Source organism: Labeo rohita, chromosome 21 (assembly GCF_022985175.1).
Source record: "Labeo rohita strain BAU-BD-2019 chromosome 21, IGBB_LRoh.1.0, whole genome shotgun sequence".
Taxonomy (NCBI): domain Eukaryota; kingdom Metazoa; phylum Chordata; class Actinopteri; order Cypriniformes; family Cyprinidae; genus Labeo; species Labeo rohita.
Genome location: NC_066889.1, coordinates 10459860 through 10473667, shown reverse-complemented (window position 1 = coordinate 10473667; position 13808 = coordinate 10459860). Strand labels below are relative to the sequence as shown.

The following is a 13808-nucleotide window of genomic DNA, read 5'->3' as shown; positions in this document are numbered from 1 at the left end:
CGGAATTGCAAGATATAAACGCGCAATTGCAAGTTACTATACAAAGTCAGAATTACAAGATATAAACGGTCAATTCTGACTTTTTTCTCAGAATTGTGAGATTTAAACTCGTAATTATGAGTAATAAAGTCAGAATTGCAAGATATAATCTGGTAATTCTGACTTCTTTCCCCTCAGAATTGCATGATATAAACTCGCAATTGCAAGTTACTATACAAAGTCAGAATTACAAGATATAAACTGGCAATTCTGACTTTTTTTACTCAGAATTGTGAGATTTAAACTTGTAATTGTTAGGAATAAAGTCAGAATTGCAAGGTATAATCTGGTAATTCTCTCATTTTTTTTCTCAGAATTGCATGATATAAACTCGCAATTGCGAGTTACTATACGAAGTCACAATTGTAAGATATAAACTGGCAATTCTGACTTTTTTATTTAGAATTTCATGATATAAACTCGCAATTGAGATTTTTTTTTTTTGTAATTCTGACTTTTTTTAGTGAGTTTATATCTCATAATTCAGAATTATTAACTTGCAATTCAGATTTTTTTCTTTGTAACTCGTTTATACCCCACAATTCTGACGTTATATCTCATAATTCTGAGAAAAAAAAGTCAGAATTGCAAAATGTAAACTTGCAATTGTGAGGAAAAAAGTTAGAATTACCTTTTTTTATTATTATTATTCAGCTTCCATAGTGGTTTTGTATGGTATTTAGTCATAACTTTATTTGTTGTTTAGGGTCAGTTCACAGAGGAAATATTCTTGTTGTTACAGTTTTTTTCAGTCGCTTTGGTGCATTTCTCAAATCATCCTTAACATTTGCAAAGAAGTATGTGCATTTCTCAAAACAATTCGTACAAACAGCACAACACAATGGATTACCTGCAAAAGCCTGTAACTTACTCAAAATCTTTAGTTCATCTATCAAAAGTAAGTATGCATGTCAATAAACATATCAGTGCCATCAGAATGAAAAGTCCTTGTGTCATTGTTCACAAACAAGATAGTCAAAATGCTTAGTCATGTTGTCAATCAAACAGTGTACTCTATTAGCATTACCTGATGTAAACTGATGTAAACTATAGCAATAGTTTGCATGCCAGTTACTGTATTGAAATGCAGAAGGCTGCAATTCTTATGTATGCCATATATCCATTTCAAAAGTACAAACGTACATATTACTGTATGTGAGATATTGATCGAAAGAGACTGGATAGGACAAAAAAAAAAAAAAAAAAAAAAAAAAAAAAAGGAAAAAAACACATTTCAGAGTAATTGTTATAGACAAGAAAAAGAAATATCCCTGATAGTACATGTACATCACTAAGATGTCTATTTTACGTCTACATTTACATCTGCAAGATTTATTTTTTAGAGTGTTCGCTCATCTGCACGTTTCCTACCAGGTGTCAGATAGACTTTTATTAGATGTCTTTACTGTAAGATGTTTATGATTTAGAGTACTTGTAAAACTGACATCTTACAGATGTCTGTCAGATGTTTGTACATGGCAGATGCACAAAAGCGAAAATACAAAATTAGAAAGGCAAACACAGGAATCACCCCTTAGGCAGAACTTTGCTTTTGCATACAGCACTGTATGAGGAATTTCAGAGAACTGGTTTGTTATTGGTTAATCTACATTCCCTTATTACAGTTTTTTTCAATTGCTAACAAGCATTTACCAATACTTAAAGTACTTTTTCTAAACTCTTAACACAGCAACACACCTACATCACACAATTAGCCAAATAGTTCATTTTGTGGCCAAAACCACATTTTGTTAAATGATTACAAACTCTACATGTCAAAATGCTGAATACCCTTTTCTACATATACTAATTATTTCAAAACACAGCAAACCTGATTCAAAATAGAGTCATGCAGTCAAAACATTGTCACTAGTTTCTATCCAACAGAAACATATAGTCAATCATAGCACAGTGACTGTCAAAATACTAACAATTGATGGCTTTACAAAAACTGCATTGCTTGTCATGTTTCAGTTCTACCTGCATATAACAGACAATATAAAAATTAATATTTTTTTCTGTAATTTATCTTTCAGTTTACCTTCAACTGAAACCCATTTAACATTTTTAAGTGTTGAATGTGTTTGTTCGTGGCAACATACAACTCAATAAGTCAATGAATCACTTTATAGAATGTACAAGAGAAAATACATGAAATACATACATGGCCTTTGGTCATGGCAAACTTGTTTCCGTCACAGTATAAGAAAAATAAAATAAAAACAGTAATCTTTTGATCTCACAATTCAGAAACAAACAAACAAACATAAAAATGCACAGTCCAACACATTCTTACTCCTTTCTCCCAACTCTTCTCCTGTTTTTCTGAACTACTCCTCCCCCTCTGCCAGGCATTATTTTTTTTCTCTCTCTGATTTTTTGTGTTGTTCTGCATCCACAAAACCAAATCAAAGAGGTCTTTTTTACTCTATGTTGTTGATGTAATGGAAAGAGCTTCAACACCTGACTATTCCTCAAACTGAGAATGGAATCAGCTTTTCTAAATATTTCAGTGATCTTGTTACTTAAAGGTGCTAATCAGTTGTTACAGTATTTTATATAGAGAGAATTTTTTTCAATACTTTTGAGCTGTTGTTGCTGCAGAAGTAGAAGCTTAATACTATATTTAAGGTTTGGAACATTAGGTCTTCATTTCTGACATGCTGTGTTTAAGCATTTGTAAATAAGACTAAAAAGATCCATGATTTTGGTTTTGGGTAAGCTTGTATGAAAAGAAAATGTAAGCATTTTAGAAACATGATAATTGATTGCATATTGTATGAAAACAACACAAATTGTGTTAACAGTATGGACATAACAGACGGATGTTGTGCTAATTGTGTTTAGAGTTTTGAAAATGTGACTAGAGATTGGACAAAAGGATAGCAACTGAAAAAAAACTATAGTGAAAGTCAAGATTCACCTGCACAGTGCATGGCAAATTTACAAATAGACTAACAGGAATGTGTAGAAAATATACTTGACAGTTGACAACTATATCAACCATTTTGCATATAATGACTTATACGATGAACTAATGACTGAATGTTTTGAGGAGTAAGACTGTTGCACAGAGAACTATATAATACATTTTGAGCAACATGGCAATAGCAACTGATAATGTAGGAAAACGCAGACAAATGTACATAATCAGTTGCATGAATGTACCAAAGCAATCGCAACTTGTTCAAAAGAATGAGAAACTACTATTATGATGACTAGATGATGTGGAGGTTGAAAAAGTAGTTTTGAGAATTTCATTTCAGATTTGAGATATGCACCAAAGCAACTGAGAAAAACTGTAAATAAATAAATAAATAAATAAATGTTCTTTTAATCATCCTTTACACATCTTCCTTAAAACATGTTCTTTTTCTGAAAGACTGTTTTTCCCAAGGACCAAACAAGCCCAATCCACCAGTTGTGTGACCAGGTTTTGTTTTGCTCAAATTGATCGTGTTATGAAGTGTTAACCAGTTATAATTATTGTTCGACCAACTGACCTTATTCAGTTGTTGCACAGAAAATAGATAGTGAAAATGAAAGGCTTTGTGCCATGTTGAAAGCTGTCCTTACAAACACACCTTTAGCCAGGTTTGTCAATATAAGATATCAGAGAGATAATAGAGGTGAGCTGCAGTATTGAAGTAGGAACCTTCATCCTTTCAATATCTGCTCAAACGGTCCTATTTCTCACATTTTAAATTTTGTCTAAAAAAACTGTGAATTGTTAGATTTTAGAGTAGCTGGCAGTTGCAAAAGCCTGCATCATACAAACAGTTTTATGAGCTTATACTAATTGAAATACTACATGGTACTGTAGATAGATAGATAGATAGATAGATAGATAGATAGATAGATAGCAAAAAGGATGAAGTGAATTATTTATTTATTACAGTTTCTAACCTGAAATCTTGATGTTTAACAACAACAAACTCATGCACATATTATTCAATCAACTACACTTTATTATAATGATTATGTTTTGCATTTTCCACTCGGTTCTCTGTCCGTATTGCATCCAGAATCACCATACGGTTATTTTGTCTGAATTCCACCAGCACAGTATTTCTGCGGAGACTCAGCCAAACTCACAATACAGCCTGAAGCGTTTTTTGTCAGGTTTTGATTCGGGAATGTCCAGGAGAGGGATGCTGCCTGTCATTCATTGTAGGTTTTTTTTTTTTTTTTCTTTCCACAGGCTTCTGTTTTCCATAGATGCTGGCTCAGGTGTAGATCAAAAATGGAACGAAACAGAAAATCTTTAATACTCTGAGATGAGATGTGCTCCACTAGCAGTGTCCACATCTCATTATAGCAAAGTTTCATCTACCTAAAGCAAGAGGTGACCTTGTCGTCACTTTTCTCCTTCACCGTGTGCTGTAAAAATAGTCCAAACCACTGAGACCATCTTCAGAGTGGATCAGACAGACTGAGACTTACAGAGAGAAAATGATAGACACAGAACCAAGAGTAGCAGACTCTAGCTTTCAGTAGCCTGCAGTAGCATTTTATTTTTTTATTTTTTTTACCTGCCAGCTGTAGTCTGCTCCACATTACATCTGAACAAACTTGCCATGGATATGCTCATATGGTCGAGGGAGGAGTTTTTGGTTGTAGGACGCTCCAAGCTGGTGGTCCATGGCCGTAGTGAGTGAACAGGGCTCCGCAGGCAGCTTTGCCTCAGTAAAGGCCATATGGCGAGGGAGCTTCGGAAATACGGGAGCACTCGTTATGGACATTTGTGGAAAGGAGTGCTCTGCCTCTTAGGCAGCCCAGAACCCTCTTATGGTCCCTTTAGTGCACTTTTTTTCCAGCACAACATCTGGTAGCATGTGCTTATCGTCCTCCATTCGAGCTCTTACTAAGCAGAGCTGCTCCAAACATAGCAGAACGTTGAGATTACAGTATGGGTAATGTGGGTGAAAGGGGATGCGGGAGAGATGATGATAGAGGAGAGTGAATTAGGAGGAAAGCAGCAACTATATCCATCTCTATGACCCTGTTTACACCTGGGATTAACATCCAGCTCCAGGATGATCCAATCAGAAGTGATCAGACAAGAGGGATTACAGTTTATACTTGGTATTGACATGTCGCGTGTCAAATGCATGGTTGGTGACCACTTCTGATCGGATTTCGTCAAGTGAATCGTCTCTGATTTCACGACCGCACGCATTAAACCAGCATGTCCTGTACTGATATTGTCTTTTTTTATGGCTGATACCATACAAGTTATTTTGATCTCTGATAACTGATATGCAGAATTTGAATTATAATTTTATTTCTGCTTTTTAACTATAAATGATCATTACACTTGGGGCAAAAACATAGGTTATTATATTATATTATATTGTTGTATGTTATCAGTGTTATTTTTTATCTTTGAGATACTATTACAGTTATTATTATATTATATTATATTATATTATATTTTTATTGTTGTATTTTATCAGTGTTGCTTTACAGTTTTTCTCAATTGCTTAAACACATTTCTTGAAATTATGCCTCGCTTTTGCGAAACTCTAAACACAAATCCGTAACTTCTAACTCAATTCTCCGAACTTACTATATTTAGGTCAAAATGAAGCTCTCCACTCAAAACAACTCAATCTTGCTGAAAAAAACAAACTTTTCTCTTAGACATGACACACAAACCCTCAAAAACACACACACTACAACACAGTTTTACACACTGATGAGATCAATTGAAAACAATACTACGAAAACTGGTAATAACTGTTGCTTGGGGAAAAAAAATGATGAATACAACAAATGTATGCATTTGCAAGTGTTTTAATCCTTAATTTATTGTACTGTAGAGTACAGCACAAAACAGCAAACAACAACAAAAATAATTATTCTACCCCAGCATCCTGTCTTTGGTCTGGGACAGGCCAAACAACCTCCTCAACATCACACTCTAATTGGTTATAACCCTGGCACGCATCAGCTAAAATATAGAAGACTGCTTGTTTTTTTGCCCTTGCACTTCCCATTTCTCTTCCATGTTGTTGTCGTCGTCCTCCTCCTTCTTCTCCTCCTCTTCCTCTTTCACCTCCTATTCTTTGTCTTCGAAATTGCATATTACTGTATGCGGGATATTGATTGAAAAAGACCAGATAGGATACACAGTTACACTTTTACTAGTGGTCTGACAAAAAAAAAAAATCAACATAAAAAAATGAAATAAAATATAAATACATTACAAAGTCATTGTGAAATAGAAAAGAGAAATATGGGCAAAGGCCGAAATATAAATTAGAAAGTCCAGAATTTGTAACTCTTGTGTTGTCCTCTGTCTATATATGCTTCCCAACTGAAGGTTCATGAGATGTTGAGATGTACCTTTGAGCTATTACAGAGAACTGCTTTATCATCGGTTGATCTGTAGTCTCTACATTAGTGAAAGTCAGTATTCACTTGAACAATTCATGGCAAATTTACAAAAAGTCTAATAGAAATGTGTAGAATATGCTTGACAGCTAGATCAAAAATGTAGCATTTACTGCAAAGACATATACAATGAGCTAATGACTTGATGTTTTGAGGGGTAAGACTATAGCAACATGACAATAGGAACTGATAATGTAAGAAAACCGCAGACAAATCAGTTGCATAATCAGCTGCATGAATATACCAAAGCAAACGCAACTTGTTAAAAAAAAATTGCACAATGTGCACAAGTGACTAGATGATGTGGAGGTTGAACAAGTAGTTTTGAGAATTTCATTTCTGATCTGAGAAATGCACCAAACTAAGCTGACTTTGGCACTTTTATCTCCATCAAAAGTTCTGATTGGTGTGTGATAGATTTTGACTCCTAGTGTTTCCACTTGGTTAATTGTGTGCTAATTGAGCTCAAACTTTGCAGACTCGAGTGAACAATATTGAATGCTAGTGCTTTCTAAATGATCACATGGTGTAAGCACTGAGAAATGTAGGGATTTGTGTGTAGAGTTTTGCAGTAACAGTTCACCAAATCTGACTCATGTGTTAAAGCAGGGGAATAGTGTTTATAGTTCAGGGAAATGGGTGTGCTTTTTGAAAAATGGCATTATGGTTTTGAAATTTTAGTTCAAAAGATTGGTTATAGTGTTTTAGCAATCGAGAAAAACTGTAATATTATTTAGATACTATTGTTGTTTTTATTACAGTTTTTCTCAATTGCTTAAACACATTTCTTGAAATTATGCCTCGCTTTTGCGAAAACAACTCAATCTTGCTGAAAAAAACAAACTTTGCTTTCAGACATGACACACAAACCCTCAAAAACACCCACACTACAACACAGTTTTACACACTGATGAGATCAATTCAAAACAATACTACGAAAACAGGTAATAAGTGTTGCTTGGAAAAAAAAATTCACATGATGAATACAACAAATTTATGCATTTGCAAGTGTTTTACTCCTTCATTTCTTGTACTGTAGAGTACAGCACAAAACAGCAAACAACAACAAAAATAATTATTCTGCCCCAGCATCCTGTCTTTGGTCTGCAACAGGCCAAACAACCTCCTCAACATCACAGACTAATTGGTTATAACCCTGGCACGCATCAGCTAAAATATAGAAGACTGCTTGTTTTCTTGCCCTTGCCCTTCCTATTTCTCTTCCATGTTGTTGTCGTCATCGTCCTCCTTCTCCTCCTCTTTCACCTCCTACTCTTTGCCTTCAAAATTGCAACATGACAATAGGAACTGATAATGTAGGAAACAGCAGACAAATCAGTTGCATAATCAGTTGCATGAATGTACCAAAGCAAACGCAACTTGTTAAAAAAAAATTAGAAACATTTTATGATGTGCACAAGTGACTAGATGATGTGGAGGTTGAACAAGTAGGTTTGAGAATTTCATTTCTGATTTGAGAAATGCACCAAACTATAAGCTGACTTTAGCACTTTTATCTCCATCGAAGGTTCTGATTGGTGTGTGATAAATTTTGACTCCTAGTGTTTCCACTTGGGTAATTGTGTGCTAATTGAGCTCAAACTTTGCAGACTTGAGTGAACAATATTGAATGCTAGTGCTTTCTAAATGACCACATGGTGTAAGCACTGAGAAATGTCGGGATTTGTGTGTAGAGTTTTGCAGTAACAGTTCACCAAATCTGACTCATGTGTTAAAGCAGGGGAATAGTGTTTATAGTAGAAATGGGTGTGCTTTTTGAAAAATGGCATTATGGTTTTGAAATTTTAGTTCAAAAGACTGGTTATAGTGTTTTAGCAATCGAGAAAAACTGTAATATTTGTATTATTTACATTTTTTATTTTAGTTTTTATTATATTTATTTATTTATTTATTTTAGTTTTATTATTTTAGTTATTTTTATCTATGACACTTTTTAAATGTCTGTTTTTCAACCATAAATAGTAATTACAGTGGGAAAAACATAGGTTATATTATATTATATTATATTATATTATATTATATTATATTATATTATATTATATTATATTATATTTTCTATTCTATTCTATTCTATTCTATTCTATTTGTCTGTTATCAGTGTTGTTTTAGTATTATTGAGATACTATTACAGTTTTTATTAATTATTTGTTTTTGTTTATTATTTATTGTTTTTTTAGTTTTATTATTTTATTAATAGCTATAATTTTATAGCATTAGTTCTGATAACTGATATGCAGTATTTGAATTACAATTGTATTTCTGCTTTTCAACTATAAATAATAATTACACTGGGGAAAAAACAGGTTATTGTCATCTATTCTATTCTATTCTATTCTATTCTATTCTATTATATGTTATCAGTGTTGTTTTAATATAATTGAGAAAGTATTATGCTTTTTTATTAATATTTTGAATTAGATTTTATTTTTATATTTTCATTGTAATATAAGTTGTTTAATGATTTTGGTGTGTTTTAGTCATTTTTATTTATTTATTTATTTATGCGATATTGTCTTTATTAATATTTAAATTAAGTTTTAGTCATTTTAGCATATCAAGTAAGGCTAAATAAAAATAAGAAATGTATCATTTAAAATAATAATAATTATTATTATACAAAGAGCATCTATTATTATTATCATTATTATTATTATTATTATTATTACTATTATTGCAAAATTAGTTTGAATTACTATGGTAATTTATATAGGCAGAAATTTCTTTGTTTCAAACCCTTGTTTTAGTGTTGCAATTGTGTTATATGAGTAGGTGGTCCATGTTGTCCTTGGTGTATCAAGCAAATTCAATGAGGACTTGTGCATCCCTAACGTCATTTTTCACTGGTAATCTTCACCTTCACTGTAGCTCTCAAATGTATATGGTGCAAGTTGAACTCCAATAACATCAAACCTCTATGGTTTTTGTGTGTCTCGTAATCAAACACAATGACATCAAACCTGCACCATATTTGATTTGATAGTAGCAAAGGTAAAATGTTTAGTAAAAAATAACATTATTTTTGGCCTGTTTCTCACACAACCTTGTCATATTGCTTCAAAAGATTTGGAATAGCAACACTTTTATGATACTTTTGTGCTTTTTTTCTTGATTAGCTCCAAATGAGCTTGATTAGCTTCAAATTAGCTTGATTAGTTCCATGGATCTTCATGAGGAACTCTTGTAAAACTCTTTTTTTCACTTTCATGGAAAAAAAATAACAGCATAGAGGGATGAAAGGACAGAGGTTGAGTAAATAGTGACCATTTTCGTTATAAGCAAACAATTTAATATCAGGTATAAACAGGACCTTAAGTTTGTGTGCTGCAGTGCTTAAAGCACTCTATAGTGAAAGGAATAACTAGTCTGCGCTTTTCCTTTTTGAATTTTGCTCTCCCACATGATGGCTAATTTTAGACCTGCATCATATGGACTTGTCGCTGAAGATCAATACCAATGTGACTGCATCGCTTTCAGCTTTCGATTTGTTTGGAGTAAGAGTAGGTAGTTTAACAAGCTCTTGATAGGATTTTCATCCATATTATAGCCGGTGGCCATCAAAGCCAACAGAGGGAGGTTGCAACAGTATAGCAACACTCACGGTCTTTAACTGACAATGAAAAGCAGATTATATTTTAATGCTGTGGTAACGTTTTCCTACACCCACTGCCTGATACAGGAGCTTTGAAGTATTGGGGGTCCAGGTGAGTCTCCATTGCAATTAGAGATCATTTCCATGTTGAAGAGGGACATTAGGCCTCTGTTACAGAGTGGTGTGTAATGGGCAGTGCTTGAGATGTAATATTGATGGGAGAGCTCTTACTGGAGACTGTAGTGGAATAAGAATGAGAATGCACTGAGAATGAGAAGCTAAAATGGTGAGGATGAGTTAGCTGGTGTATAAACACATAAACAGATCTTGATGGCTGCTGGTTTTTCTATTCATGGACATGTTGACCTTGTGCAGCAAGTGGCGGTGTGTTTGTGCACTGTGGCATATGGATAATTTCAAAAATGGTTGATACAATGGATTGAATTTACTGGATGGCCTTGACTGTCTCATGTCATCTCTCTGTTTCTCTCTCAATCTCTCTCTTATAATTTCAACAGTGCAGTTATATGACCAGTGCAATGAAATCTTTAGAATTCAAATCAACATGAAGTTAAAGGGCCACAACATATGTTTTGAAAATTATTTTAACATGTTCATTGAAGTTTACTTATAATGTTAATAAAGCTTTTTTTCTGCACGCACACACACAAAATGTGGAAAAATGATTATTTTCAACTCTCATTCTGACCCGCTCTCTAAAATGACCTGTTTTAAGGGTGGGTCTTTTAAGACTTCAATCAGTAATTCACCACTGGATTGGCTAACGTCATTGCATAGGACACAGTTTCAGTGTCATTTCTGGACAAAGCATTATGAAACATTTTCTTACAGTTTGTGAGTTTATGAGAAATCTTCACCAAACTCAGAACACTTGTGTAAAAGCTTAATCTGAGGTCACATGAAGTGTGGTAGTGGTGGCACTATAACAGGGGAAATACATAAAAATGGCTATAAATAAGCAAATATTTGTCTTATCAGCATGAAAATTGGTATGCACGGTCTTGGTCCAAAGTGCCACATGTGTCTACAAGGACATTTGCGTATATCTCAAAAAAAACATGGCCACCATTGGCTGACGGTTTTGATCTCTTTTTAGGCAGGGTTAACGGTGGGCTTGTTTGACTCACAGCCCAAAAGTTCTGAGAGAAATTTGAAAGAAATCGGATATCGCATATTATCGCATAGAACTCATCACTTTTGCACATCAGGTTTTTTTGCTCAATCTGATAAAAACAACTGCAGTACAATTCTCTGGACTGTTTTAATGGTACAGAGATCTCGTATATGCCAAAATATTAAGGCTAATTTGATTTTTCATGTCATGATTCCTTTTAAAATTGACACTGCTTTGCTTTTTATGTGTTTCCTGTAAATGATTCAACAGTTCATGTTATTTCAAAGCAAAAATGCTTTTCTCTAATGTCAGTTAGGACATGTGGGCTATTGGATAATATTAACTAATAGCCAGGCAGTTTTCGCATTTATTCTGGCTCCAATCTGGTATGTTAGGGGCTGGTCACAATAGTGAAAGCTCAGTGAAATTTCGCAAACAAAAAAGGTCCATTATCTATTGTCAATAGTGTAGCGATGTATGAAGAACAGCTCATACAGAAGTCAATTTCAAACCAAGCAGCTTTCTTTCAGTCAGTGCAGTGAATCCATGTGACTAACTTGAACCCATTATGAAGTCTGTGTGAGGAAATATTTCACCCTCAAACAAAATCCCAGTTATGTGGATTCCTTTTAAAAAGACTGAATTTTGTCTGCTAAAAATTTGCAAAAGAGTGCACTGCACCTTAACACCACTTTTTATAGTATAATCAAGTCTTAAGTACAGTATTCAGTGTCAGTCGTAAATATTTCAGTATACAGAAGTAAAATTGTAAACAGTAATTCATATTGACTTTTAAACTAAATTGAGAACTGTCAAACTAATGTGTGGCAGTCATTGTGAATGCACCTTGCAGGCAAAATGGTCGAAGGTCTGTAAACGTCAATGTTGTTGGTTCGAACCACACAAAGGGCAATTCTTGAGCTGCGTTTGAGCAGCAAGCCGCTTAACCTCAGGTTATTCCAGAGGGATTGTCCCTGTAGCCTACTGTAGTTCATGATTATGTGTGTGCGCACAGCAGTTAGTGAATTCGCCTTAGAATGTTTTACACATTTTTGCTCTTTTGTTGTTGAGTATTGCCAACGTTGTTTTTGTTTGGTTATATTATATAAAAAAAATGAAACGAGGACTGAACGGTGCACTTAAACATCATGTCAACATTTAATTTGCCAGAAGTACAGTGCTAATTACTCATCTGTTCTTCTTTTCTGCAGGCAGTTTAATTTTTTAAGAAAATTATGCAACTACATAATTTGTTGTTTGCATGTCACTGCGTGTGTCTGTTGGGTTATGTTCCATGTCGTTGTCAAGAAACGAGACATGTTTGAAACATAATGCGTAAAGATTATAGCTCTTTAATATATGAATATATTATAGAAGGAAAATGCCATTTTGTAAGATGATAAAAATGATTTAGCCTTATGTTCGCTAAATATGAGAACACAGGGATATTGTTAGCAGCTGTGGACTGAAGGTGCTAAATTTGCAGCAAAGCAAACAATTAGCCACAAATGAATCAGTGAACTGCAAACTAAAGCCTGGGAAAGACATGAATTATGAAAAGAATTTGCTCATTCATATGGCCTGGTCACAACTCAACATTAGACTGGAAATAATGTAGTGTGCATTAAATAAATGCTTACAATACAGTACTATACTGTAATGTCCTTTAACTTATTTGTGAAATGTTAGGATACCCTATGCGGATGTAGGATATGTCTTCCTGACATAACCTTGAATGCTTATCTTGTGATAATCTGTCATAGTGTTTTTTTGTTTTTTTTTTAAATATACATCTAAAGGGGACCCAAAACTGTTCCCTGAGGAACTCCTCACTGTCCTCTATAGGAAAAAGAAAAAGACCTCTTTTTTCTTGTTTCAAAGTCCTGCCGTTTATCTCTCCCCTCTCAGTGTGTGGCTTTGATATGGTTATCTAGTGAAGCGTAGGCTCAAGGGCAGGTCTGCTACAAACTATGCCAGAGAGCATCTCGCCTCTTCTCAGCCCATCTTGCAGAGATTTAATACTTGGTCTTTAATACCACCAAGGTCAGTGGTGTCTTTAATTTAGTGTCGGACATTGTTTTCAAAAAGCAGCTATTACCGGGGTTCAAGCGCTTGAGGCATTTAAGCATATAAGGAAAAAATACATATGACATTACATATTATTTAGCAAGGCTGTACCCACCTAAATCAATGATTAAAAAAGGCATTTTTGGCAAATCCAGGTTTAGAATCACCTGTTGCATGTGCTTAGCAGGTTTTTTGAAGTTATGAATTATCCTTTAGGCTTTATATGATTTGAGGTAAATTTGGAACACCCATTGTAGTTTCCCAAAGGGTAAATTTCAACATTTTTTTTTTTTTTGATAATTATTGGCTTAAAGAGTCCAGAGAATTGCACTGCAGTGTTTTATTTTCCAGACTGAACGAAAAACCTAGAACTAGTTTGCAAAAGTAGGTTTTTTACATCTTCTCAATCATTTAACAAAGGATTTGATTGGCAGCAGAGATTCTAGAGGCAAAAGTGTCCAGAATGAGCAGTTCTACTGTATGATACATGCAAAAAAACACACAACGTACAATTGTTTACGACCTTAAAAAACGTGATATCAACCCCCAGTGGCCGATTTC

At 34.1% G+C, this 13808-nt stretch overlaps 1 protein-coding gene across 1 annotated transcript in view; it reads left to right on the top strand.

Moving 5' to 3' along the window:
- tenm2b (teneurin transmembrane protein 2b) overlaps positions 1 to 13808 on the top strand; it is a 307726-nt gene that overhangs the window by 62673 nt on the left and 231245 nt on the right.